Source organism: Triturus cristatus, chromosome 8 (assembly GCF_964204655.1).
Source record: "Triturus cristatus chromosome 8, aTriCri1.1, whole genome shotgun sequence".
NCBI lineage: Eukaryota > Metazoa > Chordata > Amphibia > Caudata > Salamandridae > Triturus > Triturus cristatus.
The window spans coordinates 738,666,046-738,688,245 of record NC_140591.1 but is presented as its reverse complement, the minus strand read 5'-3'; the positions used below and the strand labels follow the sequence as shown (position 1 = coordinate 738,688,245).

Below are 22,200 nucleotides of genomic sequence, written 5' to 3'. Positions count from 1 at the left end.
TGAAAGCCCCATGCTTTGAAAGTACACAGTAACAAAGAAACCGATGACTTTTATAAAAAGGTGTCATGTGTGTCTCTTACTTTGCACAAAAAGTGCCAGAGATGACTTCATTTGCAGTCACTTGAAAAGTAGGGATTCTCCAATAAATGGTAAATGGTTGAAACAAATCTGAAGAAATGCATGACATACCTGTGTGTGTGTGTGTATGCATGTATGTATATATAGGGAGAGAGAGAGCGTCAATATAAACAGACTTTATTTCAATCAAGCTGTCTTTTCTATCCTTCAGGAGCAGAATGTTCTGATCATCAGCGCTCCAGAATGTAGTGTTTTCTTGGCAAGCATCACATATTGTGATGTGTTAGCTAAAAGTTCCATATCCTAGAGACTGATATATTCCTCTGTACTTGTACCTTGGGGATTCATCAAAACCTGGCATCATAAGCAGCTTTCTACTGCCACAGACTGGACAGCGAAACAATTTAAAATATCCCAGAAAAAGAAAATAAGCATGCTTAATCAGAGCTTTCTGGACAGGAAGGACATTTGAGCAAGTGAGGAATAAGCACTGCTTTTGTTAATTTGCATAGGCAGAATAGAGACTTCTGGGAAAAGGCCGAAATTACAGTCACAGAAAATGGCTGCATCTATAGAGAACGCTAAGAAGTGTTGGCAGCTTTTCCTCTGACTCTGGCCACTTTTACAAGCAATCCTATGATAGTCAGCAGGACCCACCCTAAAAAGGAAGGGGCATCCACTTGGACCCTTTCCACCTTTTCTAAATCTCGCCTGATCGAGCACTGATTGAGCAGATAAGCACATGTAATTCTCATTTCAGAAAGGTATTGGTTAGCTTGCTGCTAGCAGCTCAGTTATGTTATGATGTTAGAGGCTATGCAAGGAATGCTTTAGTCCAGCGATATGCAGTTTTTATTGCGCCTTGCATTCAGCAGGAAGATCTTTAGCTTGAATCTGTGGCCTAGGTATTCACCTTGGTATTTCTTTTGGCACAAAGTGAAGGAGTATTTAAGAGAAAATGCACAATGTGTTTCTTATGTTGTTATGAACAACTTGTTACTCTTTCTCATTAAGCTTCAGCCACTGAAGAAATATATAAATAAGGGCTGACTTCCTGTAAGACGTGTCCAAAGCTGGGACGGAATAAAAGGAGACACTTGTAAATGATAGTGCTATCGTTTGAGAAAGGGTAAGTTGAGACTGACTTTCATGCGTATTCACAGACCAAGCATCATAAAGATACCAGCATGATCTTCATTGCGGGCTTAGAGCCGGTATTAGCTTTTGAGAGGTAAGAGGATTTTGAGGGCTCGTTGGTCTAGGGGTATGATTCTCGCTTTGGGTGCGAGAGGTCCCGGCTTCAAATCCCGGACGAGCCCTTTTCTTAGTACTCTTTTCAAGTTGTTTTGAAGTTTGCGTTTCAAAACCAACATCAATTTTTTCTTTGCAGTAGTGGATAATTCTTTGCTAGAGTCTCATGCTTCAGCCCTGCCCAGTCTGAGCTAATACCAAACATCTGGTCTTGCATGGCATGTACGAGCGTTCAGCTAGGGATGTCGGGCAGGTTGCATGAAAGAAATCTAAAGCCAGAGGCCCATGGAATAGCCAGTTCGGAGCAGTTTCATTACAGAAAAATCAACTGTAGGTATCTGTTTCTGTAGTGTAGTGGTTATCACGTTCGCCTCACACGCGAAAGGTCCCCGGTTCGAAACCGGGCAGAAACAGTTGTTATATTGTGTTGGCTACAATGTTGATAGGTGCCGTTTTGCCATGGAATTGTCCAAGCCCTGAAGATTATTTCATGCAATCTCGTTCCAAGAAAGGGAATTCTCTCAAAACACTAAAGTAATCGGCGTGTGGATGTATCTGTTGGTTCTCAGACCTTGCTTTCAAAAGAGCCCTGCAATCGGTTCACTGCTCACCTAGAACAAGCATTAACATGGAGAATTGTTGGCACCAACAGGAATCTTATTTTAGTGGAGTGTTTCTGGCTTTGAGTGCAGAGGCCCTCGGCTCAATTCCAAGATGATCCTTCTCAAGGTGATGATACAAATGCATTGTCACCTTTACGTTTAATGTCAGAATCATTTATTTCCAGTTGGTGGTGTAAGAATGTTTGCAACAGTATGGCGATTTTTCCTAGCCATGCATGAATGAAAGCATATCACTCGCCTTTAGGTGTTTTTCTAATACATTGATATTTGCATCTTCCTTCCTAGCCTGCATGTTTGACTATCTTACAGGCTGCATGTAATAAGTATCACATCAGGGCCCTTCTTCTACTCAATTCACAACTGTTCTATCACGACATAGATAAGAAAGCTGCATCTGCTTTTGTTGTGTAGTGGTAATCAGGTTTACCTGACGTGTGAAAGCCCCATGCTTTGAAAGTACACAGTAACAAAGAAACCGATGACTTTTATAAAAAGGTGTCATGTGTGTCTCTTACTTTGCACAAAAAGTGCCAGAGATGACTTCATTTGCAGTCACTTGAAAAGTAGGGATTCTCCAATAAATGGTAAATGGTTGAAACAAATCTGAAGAAATGCATGACATACCTGTGTGTGTGTGTGTACGCATGTATGTATATATAGGGAGAGAGAGAGCGTCAATATAAACAGACTTTATTTCAATCAAGCTGTCTTTTCTATCCTTCAGGAGCAGAATGTTCTGATCATCAGCGCTCCAGAATGTAGTGTTTTCTTGGCAAGCATCACATATTGTGATGTTTTAGCTAAAAGTTCCATATCCTAGAGACTGATATATTCCTCTGTACTTGTACCTTGGGGATTCATCAAAACCTGGCATCATAAGCAGCTTTCTACTGCCACAGACTGGACAGCGAAACAATTTAAAATATCCCAGAAAAAGAAAATAAGCATGCTTAATCAGAGCTTTCTGGACAGGAAGGACATTTGAGCAAGTGAGGAATAAGCACTGCTTTTGTTAATTTGCATAGGCAGAATAGAGACTTCTGGGAAAAGGCCGAAATTACAGTCACAGAAAATGGCTGCATCTATAGAGAACGCTAAGAAGTGTTGGCAGCTTTTCCTCTGACCCTGGCCACTTTTACAAGCAATCCTATGATAGTCAGCAGGACCCACCCTAAAAAGGAAGGGGCATCCACTTGGACCCTTTCCACCTTTTCTAAATCTCGCCTGATCGAGCCCTGATCGAGCCGATAAGCACATGTCATTCTCATTTCAGAAAGGTATTGGTTAGCTTGCTGCTAGCAGCTCAGTTATGTTATGATGTTAGAGGCTATGCAAGGAATGCTTTAGTCCAGCGATATGCAGTTTTTATTGCGCCTTGCATTCAGCAGGAAGATCTTTAGCTTGAATCTGTGGCCTAGGTATTCACCTTGGTATTTTTTTTGGCACAAAGTGAAGGAGTATTTGAGAGAAAATGCACAATGTGTTTCTTATGTTGTTATGAACAACTTGTTACTCTTTCTCATTAAGCTTCAGCCACTGCAGAAATATATAAATAAGGGCTGACTTCCTGTAAGACGTGTCCAAAGCTGGGACGGAATAAAAGGAGACACTTGTAAATGATAGTGCTATCGTTTGAGAAAGGGTAAGTTGAGACTGACTTTCATGCGTATTCACAGACCAAGCATCATAAAGATACCAGCATGATCTTCATTGCGGGCTTAGAGCCGTTATTAGCTTTTGAGAGGTAAGAGGATTTTGAGGGCTCGTTAGTCTAGGGGTATGATTCTCGCTTTGGGTGCGAGAGGTCCCGGGTTCAAATCCCGGACGAGCCCTTTTCTTGGTACTCTTTTCAAGTTGTTTTGAAGTTTGCGTTTCAAAACCAACATCAATTTTTTCTTTGCAGTAGTGGATAATTCTTTGCTAGAGTCTCATGCTTCAGCCCTGCCCAGTCTGAGCTAATACCAAACATCTGGTCTTGCATGGCATGTACGAGCGTTCAGCTAGGGATGTCGGGCAGGTTGCATGAAAGAAATCTAAAGCCAGAGGCCCATGGAATAGCCAGTTCGGAGCAGTTTCATTACAGAAAAATCAACTGTAGGTATCTGTTTCTGTAGTGTAGTGGTTATCACGTTCGCCTCACATGCGAAAGGTCCCCGGTTCGAAACCGGGCAGAAACAGTTGTTATATTGTGTTGGCTACAATGTTGATAGGTGCCGTTTTGCCATGGAATTGTCCAAGCCCTGAAGATTATTTCATGCAATCTCGTTCCAAGAAAGGGAATTCTCTCAAAACACTAAAGTAATCGGCGTGTGGATGTATCTGTTGGTTCTCAGACCTTGCTTTCAAAAGAGCCCTGCAATCGGTTCACTGCTCACCTAGAACAAGCATTAACATGGAGAATTGTTGGCACCAACAGGAATCTTATTTTAGTGGAGTGTTTCTGGCTTTGAGTGCAGAGGCCCTCGGCTCAATTCCAAGATGATCCTTCTCAAGGTGATGATACAAATGCATTGTCACCTTTACGTTTAATGTCAGAATCATTTATTTCCAGTTGGTGGTGTAAGAATGTTTGCAACAGTATGGCGATTTTTCCTAGCCATGCATGAATGAAAGCATATCACTCGCCTTTAGGTGTTTTTCTAATACATTGATATTTGCATCTTCCTTCCTAGCCTGCATGTTTGACTATCTTACAGGCTGCATGTAATAAGTATCACATCAGGGCCCTTCTTCTACTCAATTCACAACTGTTCTATCACGACATAGATAAGAAAGCTGCATCTGCTTTTGTTGTGTAGTGGTAATCAGGTTTACCTGACGTGTGAAAGCCCCATGCTTTGAAAGTACACAGTAACAAAGAAACCGATGACTTTTATAAAAAGGTGTCATGTGTGTCTCTTACTTTGCACAAAAAGTGCCAGAGATGACTTCATTTGCAGTCACTTGAAAAGTAGGGATTCTCCAATAAATGGTAAATGGTTGAAACAAATCTGAAGAAATGCATGACATACCTGTGTGTGTGTGTGTGTGTACGCATGTATGTATATATAGGGAGAGAGAGAGCGTCAATATAAACAGACTTTATTTCAATCAAGCTGTCTTTTCTATCCTTCAGGAGCAGAATGTTCTGATCATCAGCGCTCCAGAATGTAGTGTTTTCTTGGCAAGCATCACATATTGTGATGTTTTAGCTAAAAGTTCCATATCCTAGAGACTGATATATTCCTCTGTACTTGTACCTTGGGGATTCATCAAAACCTGGCATCATAAGCAGCTTTCTACTGCCACAGACTGGACAGCGAAACAATTTAAAATATCCCAGAAAAAGAAAATAAGCATGCTTAATCAGAGCTTTCTGGACAGGAAGGACATTTGAGCAAGTGAGGAATAAGCACTGCTTTTGTTAATTTGCATAGGCAGAATAGAGACTTCTGGGAAAAGGCCGAAATTACAGTCACAGAAAATGGCTGCATCTATAGAGAACGCTAAGAAGTGTTGGCAGCTTTTCCTCTGACCCTGGCCACTTTTACAAGCAATCCTATGATAGTCAGCAGGACCCACCCTAAAAAGGAAGGGGCATCCACTTGGACCCTTTCCACCTTTTCTAAATCTCGCCTGATCGAGCCCTGATCGAGCCGATAAGCACGTCATTCTCATTTCAGAAAGGTATTGGTTAGCTTGCTGCTAGCAGCTCAGTTATGTTATGATGTTAGAGGCTATGCAAGGAATGCTTTAGTCCAGCGATATGCAGTTTTTATTGCGCCTTGCATTCAGCAGGAAGATCTTTAGCTTGAATCTGTGGCCTAGGTATTCACCTTGGTATTTTTTTTGGCACAAAGTGAAGGAGTATTTGAGAGAAAATGCACAATGTGTTTCTTATGTTGTTATGAACAACTTGTTACTCTTTCTCATTAAGCTTCAGCCACTGCAGAAATATATAAATAAGGGCTGACTTCCTGTAAGACGTGTCCAAAGCTGGGACGGAATAAAAGGAGACACTTGTAAATGATAGTGCTATCGTTTGAGAAAGGGTAAGTTGAGACTGACTTTCATGCGTATTCACAGACCAAGCATCATAAAGATACCAGCATGATCTTCATTGCGGGCTTAGAGCCGGTATTAGCTTTTGAGAGGTAAGAGGATTTTGAGGGCTCGTTGGTCTATGGGTATGATTCTCGCTTTGGGTGCGAGAGGTCCCAGGTTCAAATCCCGGACGAGCCCTTTTCTTGGTACTCTTTTCAAGTTGTTTTGAAGTTTGCGTTTCAAAACCAACATCAATTTTTTCTTTGCAGTAGTGGATAATTCTTTGCTAGAGTCTCATGCTTCAGCCCTGCCCAGTCTGAGCTAATACCAAACATCTGGTCTTGCATGGCATGTACGAGCGTTCAGCTAGGGATGTCGGGCAGGTTGCATGAAAGAAATCTAAAGCCAGAGGCCCATGGAATAGCCAGTTCGGAGCAGTTTCATTACAGAAAAATCAACTGTAGGTATCTGTTTCTGTAGTGTAGTGGTTATCACGTTCGCCTCACACGCGAAAGGTCCCCGGTTCGAAACCGGGCAGAAACAGTTGTTATATTGTGTTGGCTACAATGTTGATAGGTGCCGTTTTGCCATGGAATTGTCCAAGCCCTGAAGATTATTTCATGCAATCTCGTTCCAAGAAAGGGAATTCTCTCAAAACACTAAAGAAATCGGCGTGTGGATGTATCTGTTGGTTCTCAGACCTTGCTTTCAAAAGAGCCCTGCAATCGGTTCACTGCTCACCTAGAACAAGCATTAACATGGAGAATTGTTGGCACCAACAGGAATCTTATTTTAGTGGAGTGTTTCTGGCTTTGAGTGCAGAGGCCCTCGGCTCAATTCCAAGATGATCCTTCTCAGGGTGATGATACAAATGCATTGTCACCTTTACGTTTAATGTCAGAATCATTTATTTCCAGTTGGTGGTGTAAGAATGTTTGCAACAGTATGGCGATTTTTCCTAGCCATGCATGAATGAAAGCATATCACTCGCCTTTAGGTGTTTTTCTAATACATTGATATTTGCATCTGCCTTCCTAGCCTGCATGTTTGACTATCTTACAGGCTGCATGTAATAAGTATCACATCAGGGCCCTTCTTCTACTCAATTCACAACTGTTCTATCACGACATAGATAAGAAAGCTGCATCTGCTTTTGTTGTGTAGTGGTAATCAGGTTTACCTGACGTGTGAAAGCCCCATGCTTTGAAAGTACACAGTAACAAAGAAACCGATGACTTTTATAAAAAGGTGTCATGTGTGTCTCTTACTTTGCACAAAAAGTGCCAGAGATGACTTCATTTGCAGTCACTTGAAAAGTAGGGATTCTCCAATAAATGGTAAATGGTTGAAACAAATCTGAAGAAATGCATGACATACCTGTGTGTGTGTGTGTATGCATGTATGTATATATAGGGAGAGAGAGAGCGTCAATATAAACAGACTTTATTTCAATCAAGCTGTCTTTTCTATCCTTCAGGAGCAGAATGTTCTGATCATCAGCGCTCCAGAATGTAGTGTTTTCTTGGCAAGCATCACATATTGTGATGTGTTAGCTAAAAGTTCCATATCCTAGAGACTGATATATTCCTCTGTACTTGTACCTTGGGGATTCATCAAAACCTGGCATCATAAGCAGCTTTCTACTGCCACAGACTGGACAGCGAAACAATTTAAAATATCCCAGAAAAAGAAAATAAGCATGCTTAATCAGAGCTTTCTGGACAGGAAGGACATTTGAGCAAGTGAGGAATAAGCACTGCTTTTGTTAATTTGCATAGGCAGAATAGAGACTTCTGGGAAAAGGCCGAAATTACAGTCACAGAAAATGGCTGCATCTATAGAGAACGCTAAGAAGTGTTGGCAGCTTTTCCTCTGACCCTGGCCACTTTTACAAGCAATCCTATGATAGTCAGCAGGACCCACCCTAAAAAGGAAGGGGCATCCACTTGGACCCTTTCCACCTTTTCTAAATCTCGCCTGATCGAGCCCTGATCGAGCCGATAAGCACATGTCATTCTCATTTCAGAAAGGTATTGGTTAGCTTGCTGCTAGCAGCTCAGTTATGTTATGATGTTAGAGGCTATGCAAGGAATGCTTTAGTCCAGCGATATGCAGTTTTTATTGCGCCTTGCATTCAGCAGGAAGATCTTTAGCTTGAATCTGTGGCCTAGGTATTCACCTTGGTATTTTTTTTGGCACAAAGTGAAGGAGTATTTGAGAGAAAATGCACAATGTGTTTCTTATGTTGTTATGAACAACTTGTTACTCTTTCTCATTAAGCTTCAGCCACTGCAGAAATATATAAATAAGGGCTGACTTCCTGTAAGACGTGTCCAAAGCTGGGACGGAATAAAAGGAGACACTTGTAAATGATAGTGCTATCGTTTGAGAAAGGGTAAGTTGAGACTGACTTTCATGCGTATTCACAGACCAAGCATCATAAAGATACCAGCATGATCTTCATTGCGGGCTTAGAGCCGGTATTAGCTTTTGAGAGGTAAGAGGATTTTGAGGGCTTGTTGGTCTAGGGGTATGATTCTCGCTTTGGGTGCGAGAGGTCCCAGGTTCAAATCCCGGACGAGCCCTTTTCTTGGTACTCTTTTCAAGTTGTTTTGAAGTTTGCGTTTCAAAACCAACATCAATTTTTTCTTTGCAGTAGTGGATAATTCTTTGCTAGAGTCTCATGCTTCAGCCCTGCCCAGTCTGAGCTAATACCAAACATCTGGTCTTGCATGGCATGTACGAGCGTTCAGCTAGGGATGTCGGGCAGGTTGCATGAAAGAAATCTAAAGCCAGAGGCCCATGGAATAGCCAGTTCGGAGCAGTTTCATTACAGAAAAATCAACTGTAGGTATCTGTTTCTGTAATGTAGTGGTTATCACGTTCGCCTCACACGTGAAAGGTCCCCGGTTCGAAACCGGGCAGAAACAGTTGTTATATTGTGTTGGCTACAATGTTGATAGGTGCCGTTTTGCCATGGAATTGTCCAAGCCCTGAAGATTATTTCATGCAATCTCGTTCCAAGAAAGGGAATTCTCTCAAAACACTAAAGTAATCGGCGTGTGGATGTATCTGTTGGTTCTCAGACCTTGCTTTCAAAAGAGCCCTGCAATCGGTTCACTGCTCACCTAGAACAAGCATTAACATGGAGAATTGTTGGCACCAACAGGAATCTTATTTTAGTGGAGTGTTTCTGGCTTTGAGTGCAGAGGCCCTCGGCTCAATTCCAAGATGATCCTTCTCAGGGTGATGATACAAATGCATTGTCACCTTTACGTTTAATGTCAGAATCATTTATTTCCAGTTGGTGGTGTAAGAATGTTTGCAACAGTATGGCGATTTTTCCTAGCCATGCATGAATGAAAGCATATCACTCGCCTTTAGGTGTTTTTCTAATACATTGATATTTGCATCTTCCTTCCTAGCCTGCATGTTTGACTATCTTACAGGCTGCATGTAATAAGTATCACATCAGGGCCCTTCTTCTACTCAATTCACAACTGTTCTATCACGACATAGATAAGAAAGCTGCATCTGCTTTTGTTGTGTAGTGGTAATCAGGTTTACCTGACGTGTGAAAGCCCCATGCTTTGAAAGTACACAGTAACAAAGAAAGCGATGACTTTTATAAAAAGGTGTCATGTGTGTCTCTTACTTTGCACAAAAAGTGCCAGAGATGACTTCATTTGCAGTCACTTGAAAAGTAGGGATTCTCCAATAAATGGTAAATGGTTGAAACAAATCTGAAGAAATGCATGACATACCTGTGTGTGTGTGTGTATGCATGTATGTATATATAGGGAGAGAGAGAGCGTCAATATAAACAGACTTTATTTCAATCAAGCTGTCTTTTCTATCCTTCAGGAGCAGAATGTTCTGATCATCAGCGCTCCAGAATGTAGTGTTTTCTTGGCAAGCATCACATATTGTGATGTGTTAGCTAAAAGTTCCATATCCTAGAGACTGATATATTCCTCTGTACTTGTACCTTGGGGATTCATCAAAACCTGGCATCATAAGCAGCTTTCTACTGCCACAGACTGGACAGCGAAACAATTTAAAATATCCCAGAAAAAGAAAATAAGCATGCTTAATCAGAGCTTTCTGGACAGGAAGGACATTTGAGCAAGTGAGGAATAAGCACTGCTTTTGTTAATTTGCATAGGCAGAATAGAGACTTCTGGGAAAAGGCCGAAATTACAGTCACAGAAAATGGCTGCATCTATAGAGAACGCTAAGAAGTGTTGGCAGCTTTTCCTCTGACCCTGGCCACTTTTACAAGCAATCCTATGATAGTCAGCAGGACCCACCCTAAAAAGGAAGGGGCATCCACTTGGACCCTTTCCACCTTTTCTAAATCTCGCCTGATCGAGCACTGATTGAGCAGATAAGCACATGTAATTCTCATTTCAGAAAGTTATTGGTTAGCTTGCTGCTAGCAGCTCAGTTATGTTATGATGTTAGAGGCTATGCAAGGAATGCTTTAGTCCAGCGATATGCAGTTTTTATTGCGCCTTGCATTCAGCAGGAAGATCTTTAGCTTGAATCTGTGGCCTAGGTATTCACCTTGGTATTTCTTTTGGCACAAAGTGAAGGAGTATTTGAGATAAAATGCACAATGTGTTTCTTATGCTGTTATGAACAACTTGTTACTCTTTCTCATTAAGCTTCAGCCACTGCAGAAATATATAAATAAGGGCTGACTTCCTGTAAGACGTGTCCAAAGCTGGGACGGAATAAAAGGAGACACTTGTAAATGATAGTGCTATCGTTTGAGAAAGGGTAAGTTGAGACTGACTTTCATGCGTATTCACAGACCAAGCATCATAAAGATACCAGCATGATCTTCATTGCGGGCTTAGAGCCGTTATTAGCTTTTGAGAGGTAAGAGGATTTTGAGGGCTCGTTAGTCTAGGGGTATGATTCTCGCTTTGGGTGCGAGAGGTCCCGGGTTCAAATCCCGGACGAGCCCTTTTCTTGGTACTCTTTTCAAGTTGTTTTGAAGTTTGCGTTTCAAAACCAACATCAATTTTTTCTTTGCAGTAGTGGATAATTCTTTGCTAGAGTCTCATGCTTCAGCCCTGCCCAGTCTGAGCTAATACCAAACATCTGGTCTTGCATGGCATGTACGAGCGTTCAGCTAGGGATGTCGGGCAGGTTGCATGAAAGAAATCTAAAGCCAGAGGCCCATGGAATAGCCAGTTCGGAGCAGTTTCATTACAGAAAAATCAACTGTAGGTATCTGTTTCTGTAGTGTAGTGGTTATCACGTTCGCCTCACATGCGAAAGGTCCCCGGTTCGAAACCGGGCAGAAACAGTTGTTATATTGTGTTGGCTACAATGTTGATAGGTGCCGTTTTGCCATGGAATTGTCCAAGCCCTGAAGATTATTTCATGCAATCTCGTTCCAAGAAAGGGAATTCTCTCAAAACACTAAAGTAATCGGCGTGTGGATGTATCTGTTGGTTCTCAGACCTTGCTTTCAAAAGAGCCCTGCAATCGGTTCACTGCTCACCTAGAACAAGCATTAACATGGAGAATTGTTGGCACCAACAGGAATCTTATTTTAGTGGAGTGTTTCTGGCTTTGAGTGCAGAGGCCCTCGGCTCAATTCCAAGATGATCCTTCTCAAGGTGATGATACAAATGCATTGTCACCTTTACGTTTAATGTCAGAATCATTTATTTCCAGTTGGTGGTGTAAGAATGTTTGCAACAGTATGGCGATTTTTCCTAGCCATGCATGAATGAAAGCATATCATTCGCCTTTAGGTGTTTTTCTAATACATTGATATTTGCATCTTCCTTCCTAGCCTGCATGTTTGACTATCTTACAGGCTGCATGTAATAAGTATCACATCAGGGCCCTTCTTCTACTCAATTCACAACTGTTCTATCACGACATAGATAAGAAAGCTGCATCTGCTTTTGTTGTGTAGTGGTAATCAGGTTTACCTGACGTGTGAAAGCCCCATGCTTTGAAAGTACACAGTAACAAAGAAACCGATGACTTTTATAAAAAGGTGTCATGTGTGTCTCTTACTTTGCACAAAAAGTGCCAGAGATGACTTCATTTGCAGTCACTTGAAAAGTAGGGATTCTCCAATAAATGGTAAATGGTTGAAACAAATCTGAAGAAATGCATGACATACCTGTGTGTGTGTGTGTGTGTACGCATGTATGTATATATAGGGAGAGAGAGAGCGTCAATATAAACAGACTTTATTTCAATCAAGCTGTCTTTTCTATCCTTCAGGAGCAGAATGTTCTGATCATCAGCGCTCCAGAATGTAGTGTTTTCTTGGCAAGCATCACATATTGTGATGTTTTAGCTAAAAGTTCCATATCCTAGAGACTGATATATTCCTCTGTACTTGTACCTTGGGGATTCATCAAAACCTGGCATCATAAGCAGCTTTCTACTGCCACAGACTGGACAGCGAAACAATTTAAAATATCCCAGAAAAAGAAAATAAGCATGCTTAATCAGAGCTTTCTGGACAGGAAGGACATTTGAGCAAGTGAGGAATAAGCACTGCTTTTGTTAATTTGCATAGGCAGAATAGAGACTTCTGGGAAAAGGCCGAAATTACAGTCACAGAAAATGGCTGCATCTATAGAGAACGCTAAGAAGTGTTGGCAGCTTTTCCTCTGACCCTGGCCACTTTTACAAGCAATCCTATGATAGTCAGCAGGACCCACCCTAAAAAGGAAGGGGCATCCACTTGGACCCTTTCCACCTTTTCTAAATCTTGCCTGATCGAGCCCTGATCGAGCCGATAAGCACATGTCATTCTCATTTCAGAAAGGTATTGGTTAGCTTGCTGCTAGCAGCTCAGTTATGTTATGATGTTAGAGGCTATGCAAGGAATGCTTTAGTCCAGCGATATGCAGTTTTTATTGCGCCTTGCATTCAGCAGGAAGATCTTTAGCTTGAATCTGTGGCCTAGGTATTCACCTTGGTATTTTTTTTGGCACAAAGTGAAGGAGTATTTGAGAGAAAATGCACAATGTGTTTCTTATGTTGTTATGAACAACTTGTTACTCTTTCTCATTAAGCTTCAGCCACTGCAGAAATATATAAATAAGGGCTGACTTCCTGTAAGACGTGTCCAAAGCTGGGACGGAATAAAAGGAGACACTTGTAAATGATAGTGCTATCGTTTGAGAAAGGGTAAGTTGAGACTGACTTTCATGCGTATTCACAGACCAAGCATCATAAAGATACCAGCATGATCTTCATTGCGGGCTTAGAGCCGGTATTAGCTTTTGAGAGGTAAGAGGATTTTGAGGGCTCGTTGGTCTATGGGTATGATTCTCGCTTTGGGTGCGAGATGTCCCAGGTTCAAATCCCGGACGAGCCCTTTTCTTGGTACTCTTTTCAAGTTGTTTTGAAGTTTGCGTTTCAAAACCAACATCAATTTTTTCTTTGCAGTAGTGGATAATTCTTTGCTAGAGTCTCATGCTTCAGCCCTGCCCAGTCTGAGCTAATACCAAACATCTGGTCTTGCATGGCATGTACGAGCGTTCAGCTAGGGATGTCGGGCAGGTTGCATGAAAGAAATCTAAAGCCAGAGGCCCATGGAATAGCCAGTTCGGAGCAGTTTCATTACAGAAAAATCAACTGTAGGTATCTGTTTCTGTAGTGTAGTGGTTATCACGTTCGCCTCACACGCGAAAGGTCCCCGGTTCGAAACCGGGCAGAAACAGTTGTTATATTGTGTTGGCTACAATGTTGATAGGTGCCGTTTTGCCATGGAATTGTCCAAGCCCTGAAGATTATTTCATGCAATCTCGTTCCAAGAAAGGGAATTCTCTCAAAACACTAAAGAAATCGGCGTGTGGATGTATCTGTTGGTTCTCAGACCTTGCTTTCAAAAGAGCCCTGCAATCGGTTCACTGCTCACCTAGAACAAGCATTAACATGGAGAATTGTTGGCACCAACAGGAATCTTATTTTAGTGGAGTGTTTCTGGCTTTGAGTGCAGAGGCCCTCGGCTCAATTCCAAGATGATCCTTCTCAGGGTGATGATACAAATGCATTGTCACCTTTACGTTTAATGTCAGAATCATTTATTTCCAGTTGGTGGTGTAAGAATGTTTGCAACAGTATGGCGATTTTTCCTAGCCATGCATGAATGAAAGCATATCACTCGCCTTTAGGTGTTTTTCTAATACATTGATATTTGCATCTGCCTTCCTAGCCTGCATGTTTGACTATCTTACAGGCTGCATGTAATAAGTATCACATCAGGGCCCTTCTTCTACTCAATTCACAACTGTTCTATCACGACATAGATAAGAAAGCTGCATCTGCTTTTGTTGTGTAGTGGTAATCAGGTTTACCTGACGTGTGAAAGCCCCATGCTTTGAAAGTACACAGTAACAAAGAAACCGATGACTTTTATAAAAAGGTGTCATGTGTGTCTCTTACTTTGCACAAAAAGTGCCAGAGATGACTTCATTTGCAGTCACTTGAAAAGTAGGGATTCTCCAATAAATGGTAAATGGTTGAAACAAATCTGAAGAAATGCATGACATACCTGTGTGTGTGTGTGTATGCATGTATGTATATATAGGGAGAGAGAGAGCGTCAATATAAACAGACTTTATTTCAATCAAGCTGTCTTTTCTATCCTTCAGGAGCAGAATGTTCTGATCATCAGCGCTCCAGAATGTAGTGTTTTCTTGGCAAGCATCACATATTGTGATGTGTTAGCTAAAAGTTCCATATCCTAGAGACTGATATATTCCTCTGTACTTGTACCTTGGGGATTCATCAAAACCTGACATCATAAGCAGCTTTCTACTGCCACAGACTGGACAGCGAAACAATTTAAAATATCCCAGAAAAAGAAAATAAGCATGCTTAATCAGAGCTTTCTGGACAGGAAGGACATTTGAGCAAGTGAGGAATAAGCACTGCTTTTGTTAATTTGCATAGGCAGAATAGAGACTTCTGGGAAAAGGCCGAAATTACAGTCACAGAAAATGGCTGCATCTATAGAGAACGCTAAGAAGTGTTGGCAGCTTTTCCTCTGACCCTGGCCACTTTTACAAGCAATCCTATGATAGTCAGCAGGACCCACCCTAAAAAGGAAGGGGCATCCACTTGGACCCTTTCCACCTTTTCTAAATCTCGCCTGATCGAGCCTGATTGAGCACTGATTGAGCAGATAAGCACATGTCATTCTCATTTCAGAAAGGTATTGGTTAGCTTGCTGCTAGCAGCTCAGTTATGTTATGATGTTAGAGGCTATGCAAGGAATGCTTTAGTCCAGCGATATGCAGTTTTTATTGCGCCTTGCATTCAGCAGGAAGATCTTTAGCTTGAATCTGTGGCCTAGGTATTCACCTTGGTATTTCTTTTGGCACAAAGTGAAGGAGTATTTAAGAGAAAATGCACAATGTGTTTCTTATGTTGTTATGAACAACTTGTTACTCTTTCTCATTAAGCTTCAGCCACTGAAGAAATATATAAATAAGGGCTGACTTCCTGTAAGACGTGTCCAAAGCTGGGACGGAATAAAAGGAGACACTTGTAAATGATAGTGCTATCGTTTGAGAAAGGGTAAGTTGAGACTGACTTTCATGCGTATTCACAGACCAAGCATCATAAAGATACCAGCATGATCTTCATTGCGGGCTTAGAGCCGGTATTAGCTTTTGAGAGGTAAGAGGATTTTGAGGGCTCGTTGGTCTAGGGGTATGATTCTCGCTTTGGGTGCGAGAGGTCCCGGGTTCAAATCCCGGACGAGCCCTTTTCTTGGTACTCTTTTCAAGTTGTTTTGAAGTTTGCGTTTCAAAACCAACATCAATTTTTTCTTTGCAGTAGTGGATAATTCTTTGCTAGAGTCTCATGCTTCAGCCCTGCCCAGTCTGAGCTAATACCAAACATCTGGTCTTGCATGGCATGTACGAGCGTTCAGCTAGGGATGTCGGGCAGGTTGCATGAAAGAAATCTAAAGCCAGAGGCCCATGGAATAGCCAGTTCGGAGCAGTTTCATTACAGAAAAATCAACTGTAGGTATCTGTTTCTGTAGTGTAGTGGTTATCACGTTCGCCTCACACGCGAAAGGTCCCCGGTTCGAAACCGGGCAGAAACAGTTGTTATATTGTGTTGGCTACAATGTTGATAGGTGCCGTTTTGCCATGGAATTGTCCAAGCCCTGAAGATTATTTCATGCAATCTCGTTCCAAGAAAGGGAATTCTCTCAAAACACTAAAGTAATCGGCGTGTGGATGTATCTGTTGGTTCTCAGACCTTGCTTTCAAAAGAGCCCTGCAATCGGTTCACTGCTCACCTAGAACAAGCATTAACATGGAGAATTGTTGGCACCAACAGGAATCTTATTTTAGTGGAGTGTTTCTGGCTTTGAGTGCAGAGGCCCTCGGCTCAATTCCAAGATGATCCTTCTCAAGGTGATGATACAAATGCATTGTCACCTTTACGTTTAATGTCAGAATCATTTATTTCCAGTTGGTGGTGTAAGAATGTTTGCAACAGTATGGCGATTTTTCCTAGCCATGCATGAATGAAAGCATATCACTCGCCTTTAGGTGTTTTTCTAATACATTGATATTTGCATCTTCCTTCTTAGCCTGCATGTTTGACTATCTTACAGGCTGCATGTAATAAGTATCACATCAGGGCCCTTCTTCTACTCAATTCACAACTGTTCTATCACGACATAGATAAGAAAGCTGCATCTGCTTTTGTTGTGTAGTGGTAATCAGGTTTACCTGACGTGTGAAAGCCCCATGCTTTGAAAGTACACAGTAACAAAGAAAGCGATGACTTTTATAAAAAGGTGTCATGTGTGTCTCTTACTTTGCACAAAAAGTGCCAGAGATGACTTCATTTGCAGTCACTTGAAAAGTAGGGATTCTCCAATAAATGGTAAATGGTTGAAACAAATCTGAAGAAATGCATGACATACCTGTGTGTGTGTGTGTATGCATGTATGTATATATAGGGAGAGAGAGAGTGTCAATATAAACAGACTTTATTTCAATCAAGCTGTCTTTTCTATCCTTCAGGAGCAGAATGTTCTGATCATCAGCGCTCCAGAATGTAGTGTTTTCTTGGCAAGCATCACATATTGTGATGTGTTAGCTAAAAGTTCCATATCCTAGAGACTGATATATTCCTCTGTACTTGTACCTTGGGGATTCATCAAAACCTGGCATCATAAGCAGCTTTCTACTGCCACAGACTGGACAGCGAAACAATTTAAAATATCCCAGAAAAAGAAAATAAGCATGCTTAATCAGAGCTTTCTGGACAGGAAGGACATTTGAGCAAGTGAGGAATAAGCACTGCTTTTGTTAATTTGCATAGGCAGAATAGAGACTTCTGGGAAAAGGCCGAAATTACAGTCACAGAAAATGGCTGCATCTATAGAGAACGCTAAGAAGTGTTGGCAGCTTTTCCTCTGACCCTGGCCACTTTTACAAGCAATCCTATGATAGTCAGCAGGACCCACCCTAAAAAGGAAGGGGCATCCACTTGGACCCTTTCCACCTTTTCTAAATCTCGCCTGATCGAGCACTGATTGAGCAGATAAGCACATGTAATTCTCATTTCAGAAAGTTATTGGTTAGCTTGCTGCTAGCAGCTCAGTTATGTTATGATGTTAGAGGCTATGCAAGGAATGCTTTAGTCCAGCGATATGCAGTTTTTATTGCGCCTTGCATTCAGCAGGAAGATCTTTAGCTTGAATCTGTGGCCTAGGTATTCACCTTGGTATTTCTTTTGGCACAAAGTGAAGGAGTATTTGAGAGAAAATGCACAATGTGTTTCTTATGCTGTTATGAACAACTTGTTACTCTTTCTCATTAAGCTTCAGCCACTGCAGAAATATATAAATAAGGGCTGACTTCCTGTAAGACGTGTCCAAAGCTGGGACGGAATAAAAGGAGACACTTGTAAATGATAGTGCTATCGTTTGAGAAAGGGTAAGTTGAGACTGACTTTCATGCGTATTCACAGACCAAGCATCATAAAGATACCAGCATGATCTTCATTGCGGGCTTAGAGCCGTTATTAGCTTTTGAGAGGTAAGAGGATTTTGAGGGCTCGTTAGTCTAGGGGTATGATTCTCGCTTTGGGTGCGAGAGGTCCCGGGTTCAAATCCCGGACGAGCCCTTTTCTTGGTACTCTTTTCAAGTTGTTTTGAAGTTTGCGTTTCAAAACCAACATCAATTTTTTCTTTGCAGTAGTGGATAATTCTTTGCTAGAGTCTCATGCTTCAGCCCTGCCCAGTCTGAGCTAATACCAAACATCTGGTCTTGCATGGCATGTACGAGCGTTCAGCTAGGGATGTCGGGCAGGTTGCATGAAAGAAATCTAAAGCCAGAGGCCCATGGAATAGCCAGTTCGGAGCAGTTTCATTACAGAAAAATCAACTGTAGGTATCTGTTTCTGTAGTGTAGTGGTTATCACGTTCGCCTCACATGCGAAAGGTCCCCGGTTCGAAACCGGGCAGAAACAGTTGTTATATTGTGTTGGCTACAATGTTGATAGGTGCCGTTTTGCCATGGAATTGTCCAAGCCCTGAAGATTATTTCATGCAATCTCGTTCCAAGAAAGGGAATTCTCTCAAAACACTAAAGTAATCGGCGTGTGGATGTATCTGTTGGTTCTCAGACCTTGCTTTCAAAAGAGCCCTGCAATCGGTTCACTGCTCACCTAGAACAAGCATTAACATGGAGAATTGTTGGCACCAACAGGAATCTTATTTTAGTGGAGTGTTTCTGGCTTTGAGTGCAGAGGCCCTCGGCTCAATTCCAAGATGATCCTTCTCAAGGTGATGATACAAATGCATTGTCACCTTTACGTTTAATGTCAGAATCATTTATTTCCAGTTGGTGGTGTAAGAATGTTTGCAACAGTATGGCGATTTTTCCTAGCCATGCATGAATGAAAGCATATCACTCGCCTTTAGGTGTTTTTCTAATACATTGATATTTGCATCTTCCTTCCTAGCCTGCATGTTTGACTATCTTACAGGCTGCATGTAATAAGTATCACATCAGGGCCCTTCTTCTACTCAATTCACAACTGTTCTATCACGACATAGATAAGAAAGCTGCATCTGCTTTTGTTGTGTAGTGGTAATCAGGTTTACCTGACGTGTGAAAGCCCCATGCTTTGAAAGTACACAGTAACAAAGAAACCGATGACTTTTATAAAAAGGTGTCATGTGTGTCTCTTACTTTGCACAAAAAGTGCCAGAGATGACTTCATTTGCAGTCACTTGAAAAGTAGGGATTCTCCAATAAATGGTAAATGGTTGAAACAAATCTGAAGAAATGCATGACATACCTGTGTGTGTGTGTGTGTGTACGCATGTATGTATATATAGGGAGAGAGAGAGCGTCAATATAAACAGACTTTATTTCAATCAAGCTGTCTTTTCTATCCTTCAGGAGCAGAATGTTCTGATCATCAGCGCTCCAGAATGTAGTGTTTTCTTGGCAAGCATCACATATTGTGATGTTTTAGCTAAAAGTTCCATATCCTAGAGACTGATATATTCCTCTGTACTTGTACCTTGGGGATTCATCAAAACCTGGCATCATAAGCAGCTTTCTACTGCCACAGACTGGACAGCGAAACAATTTAAAATATCCCAGAAAAAGAAAATAAGCATGCTTAATCAGAGCTTTCTGGACAGGAAGGACATTTGAGCAAGTGAGGAATAAGCACTGCTTTTGTTAATTTGCATAGGCAGAATAGAGACTTCTGGGAAAAGGCCGAAATTACAGTCACAGAAAATGGCTGCATCTATAGAGAACGCTAAGAAGTGTTGGCAGCTTTTCCTCTGACCCTGGCCACTTTTACAAGCAATCCTATGATAGTCAGCAGGACCCACCCTAAAAAGGAAGGGGCATCCACTTGGACCCTTTCCACCTTTTCTAAATCTCGCCTGATCGAGCCCTGATCGAGCCGATAAGCACATGTCATTCTCATTTCAGAAAGGTATTGGTTAGCTTGCTGCTAGCAGCTCAGTTATGTTATGATGTTAGAGGCTATGCAAGGAATGCTTTAGTCCAGCGATATGCAGTTTTTATTGCGCCTTGCATTCAGCAGGAAGATCTTTAGCTTGAATCTGTGGCCTAGGTATTCACCTTGGTATTTTTTTTGGCACAAAGTGAAGGAGTATTTGAGAGAAAATGCACAATGTGTTTCTTATGTTGTTATGAACAACTTGTTACTCTTTCTCATTAAGCTTCAGCCACTGCAGAAATATATAAATAAGGGCTGACTTCCTGTAAGACGTGTCCAAAGCTGGGACGGAATAAAAGGAGACACTTGTAAATGATAGTGCTATCGTTTGAGAAAGGGTAAGTTGAGACTGACTTTCATGCGTATTCACAGACCAAGCATCATAAAGATACCAGCATGATCTTCATTGCGGGCTTAGAGCCGGTATTAGCTTTTGAGAGGTAAGAGGATTTTGAGGGCTCGTTGGTCTAGGGGTATGATTCTCGCTTTGGGTGCGAGAGGTCCCGGGTTCAAATCCCGGACGAGCCCTTTTCTTGGTACTCTTTTCAAGTTGTTTTGAAGTTTGCGTTTCAAAACCAACATCAATTTTTTCTTTGCAGTAGTGGATAATTCTTTGCTAGAGTCTCATGCTTCAGCCCTGCCCAGTCTGAGCTAATACCAAACATCTGGTCTTGCATGGCATGTACGAGCGTTCAGCTAGGGATGTCGGGCAGGTTGCATGAAAGAAATCTAAAGCCAGAGGCCCATGGAATAGCCAGTTCGGAGCAGTTTCATTACAGAAAAATCAACTGTAGGTATCTGTTTCTGTAGTGTAGTGGTTATCACGTTCGCCTCACACGCGAAAGGTCCCCGGTTCGAAACCGGGCAGAAACAGTTGTTATATTGTGTTGGCTACAATGTTGATAGGTGCCGTTTTGCCATGGAATTGTCCAAGCCCTGAAGATTATTTCATGCAATCTCGTTCCAAGAAAGGGAATTCTCTCAAAACACTAAAGTAATCGGCGTGTGGATGTATCTGTTGGTTCTCAGACCTTGCTTTCAAAAGAGCCCTGCAATCGGTTCACTGCTCACCTAGAACAAGCATTAACATGGAGAATTGTTGGCACCAACAGGAATCTTATTTTAGTGGAGTGTTTCTGGCTTTGAGTGCAGAGGCCCTCGGCTCAATTCCAAGATGATCCTTCTCAAGGTGATGATACAAATGCATTGTCACCTTTACGTTTAATGTCAGAATCATTTATTTCCAGTTGGTGGTGTAAGAATGTTTGCAACAGTATGGCGATTTTTCCTAGCCATGCATGAATGAAAGCATATCACTCGCCTTTAGGTGTTTTTCTAATACATTGATATTTGCATCTTCCTTCTTAGCCTGCATGTTTGACTATCTTACAGGCTGCATGTAATAAGTATCACATCAGGGCCCTTCTTCTACTCAATTCACAACTGTTCTATCACGACATAGATAAGAAAGCTGCATCTGCTTTTGTTGTGTAGTGGTAATCAGGTTTACCTGACGTGTGAAAGCCCCATGCTTTGAAAGTACACAGTAACAAAGAAAGCGATGACTTTTATAAAAAGGTGTCATGTGTGTCTCTTACTTTGCACAAAAAGTGCCAGAGATGACTTCATTTGCAGTCACTTGAAAAGTAGGGATTCTCCAATAAATGGTAAATGGTTGAAACAAATCTGAAGAAATGCATGACATACCTGTGTGTGTGTGTGTATGCATGTATGTATATATAGGGAGAGAGAGAGTGTCAATATAAACAGACTTTATTTCAATCAAGCTGTCTTTTCTATCCTTCAGGAGCAGAATGTTCTGATCATCAGCGCTCCAGAATGTAGTGTTTTCTTGGCAAGCATCACATATTGTGATGTGTTAGCTAAAAGTTCCATATCCTAGAGACTGATATATTCCTCTGTACTTGTACCTTGGGGATTCATCAAAACCTGGCATCATAAGCAGCTTTCTACTGCCACAGACTGGACAGCGAAACAATTTAAAATATCCCAGAAAAAGAAAATAAGCATGCTTAATCAGAGCTTTCTGGACAGGAAGGACATTTGAGCAAGTGAGGAATAAGCACTGCTTTTGTTAATTTGCATAGGCAGAATAGAGACTTCTGGGAAAAGGCCGAAATTACAGTCACAGAAAATGGCTGCATCTATAGAGAACGCTAAGAAGTGTTGGCAGCTTTTCCTCTGACCCTGGCCA

General features: G+C 41.6%; 10 non-coding genes across 10 annotated transcripts; all 10 read left to right on the top strand.

The window, feature by feature from the left end:
- Positions 1-1,669: 1,669 nt before the first annotated feature.
- TRNAV-CAC (transfer RNA valine (anticodon CAC)) lies at positions 1,670-1,742 on the top strand. Its single transcript has one exon. It is a non-coding gene; the product is annotated as a tRNA-Val (tRNA).
- Positions 1,743-4,056: 2,314 nt separating this feature from the next.
- On the top strand, positions 4,057-4,129 carry TRNAV-CAC (transfer RNA valine (anticodon CAC)). The gene has a single exon. It is a non-coding gene; the product is annotated as a tRNA-Val (tRNA).
- A 2,316-nt stretch (positions 4,130-6,445) lies between these two features.
- On the top strand, positions 6,446-6,518 carry TRNAV-CAC (transfer RNA valine (anticodon CAC)). Its single transcript has one exon. It is a non-coding gene; the product is annotated as a tRNA-Val (tRNA).
- A 4,701-nt stretch (positions 6,519-11,219) lies between these two features.
- Positions 11,220-11,292, top strand: TRNAV-CAC (transfer RNA valine (anticodon CAC)). Its single transcript has one exon. It is a non-coding gene; the product is annotated as a tRNA-Val (tRNA).
- Positions 11,293-13,610: 2,318 nt separating this feature from the next.
- On the top strand, positions 13,611-13,683 carry TRNAV-CAC (transfer RNA valine (anticodon CAC)). Its single transcript has one exon. It is a non-coding gene; the product is annotated as a tRNA-Val (tRNA).
- Positions 13,684-15,663: 1,980 nt separating this feature from the next.
- Positions 15,664-15,735, top strand: TRNAP-UGG (transfer RNA proline (anticodon UGG)). Its single transcript has one exon. It is a non-coding gene; the product is annotated as a tRNA-Pro (tRNA).
- Positions 15,736-16,007: 272 nt separating this feature from the next.
- Positions 16,008-16,080, top strand: TRNAV-CAC (transfer RNA valine (anticodon CAC)). Its single transcript has one exon. It is a non-coding gene; the product is annotated as a tRNA-Val (tRNA).
- Positions 16,081-18,394: 2,314 nt separating this feature from the next.
- TRNAV-CAC (transfer RNA valine (anticodon CAC)) lies at positions 18,395-18,467 on the top strand. The gene has a single exon. It is a non-coding gene; the product is annotated as a tRNA-Val (tRNA).
- A 1,974-nt stretch (positions 18,468-20,441) lies between these two features.
- TRNAP-UGG (transfer RNA proline (anticodon UGG)) lies at positions 20,442-20,513 on the top strand. Its single transcript has one exon. It is a non-coding gene; the product is annotated as a tRNA-Pro (tRNA).
- A 272-nt stretch (positions 20,514-20,785) lies between these two features.
- On the top strand, positions 20,786-20,858 carry TRNAV-CAC (transfer RNA valine (anticodon CAC)). Its single transcript has one exon. It is a non-coding gene; the product is annotated as a tRNA-Val (tRNA).
- Positions 20,859-22,200: the final 1,342 nt, after the last annotated feature.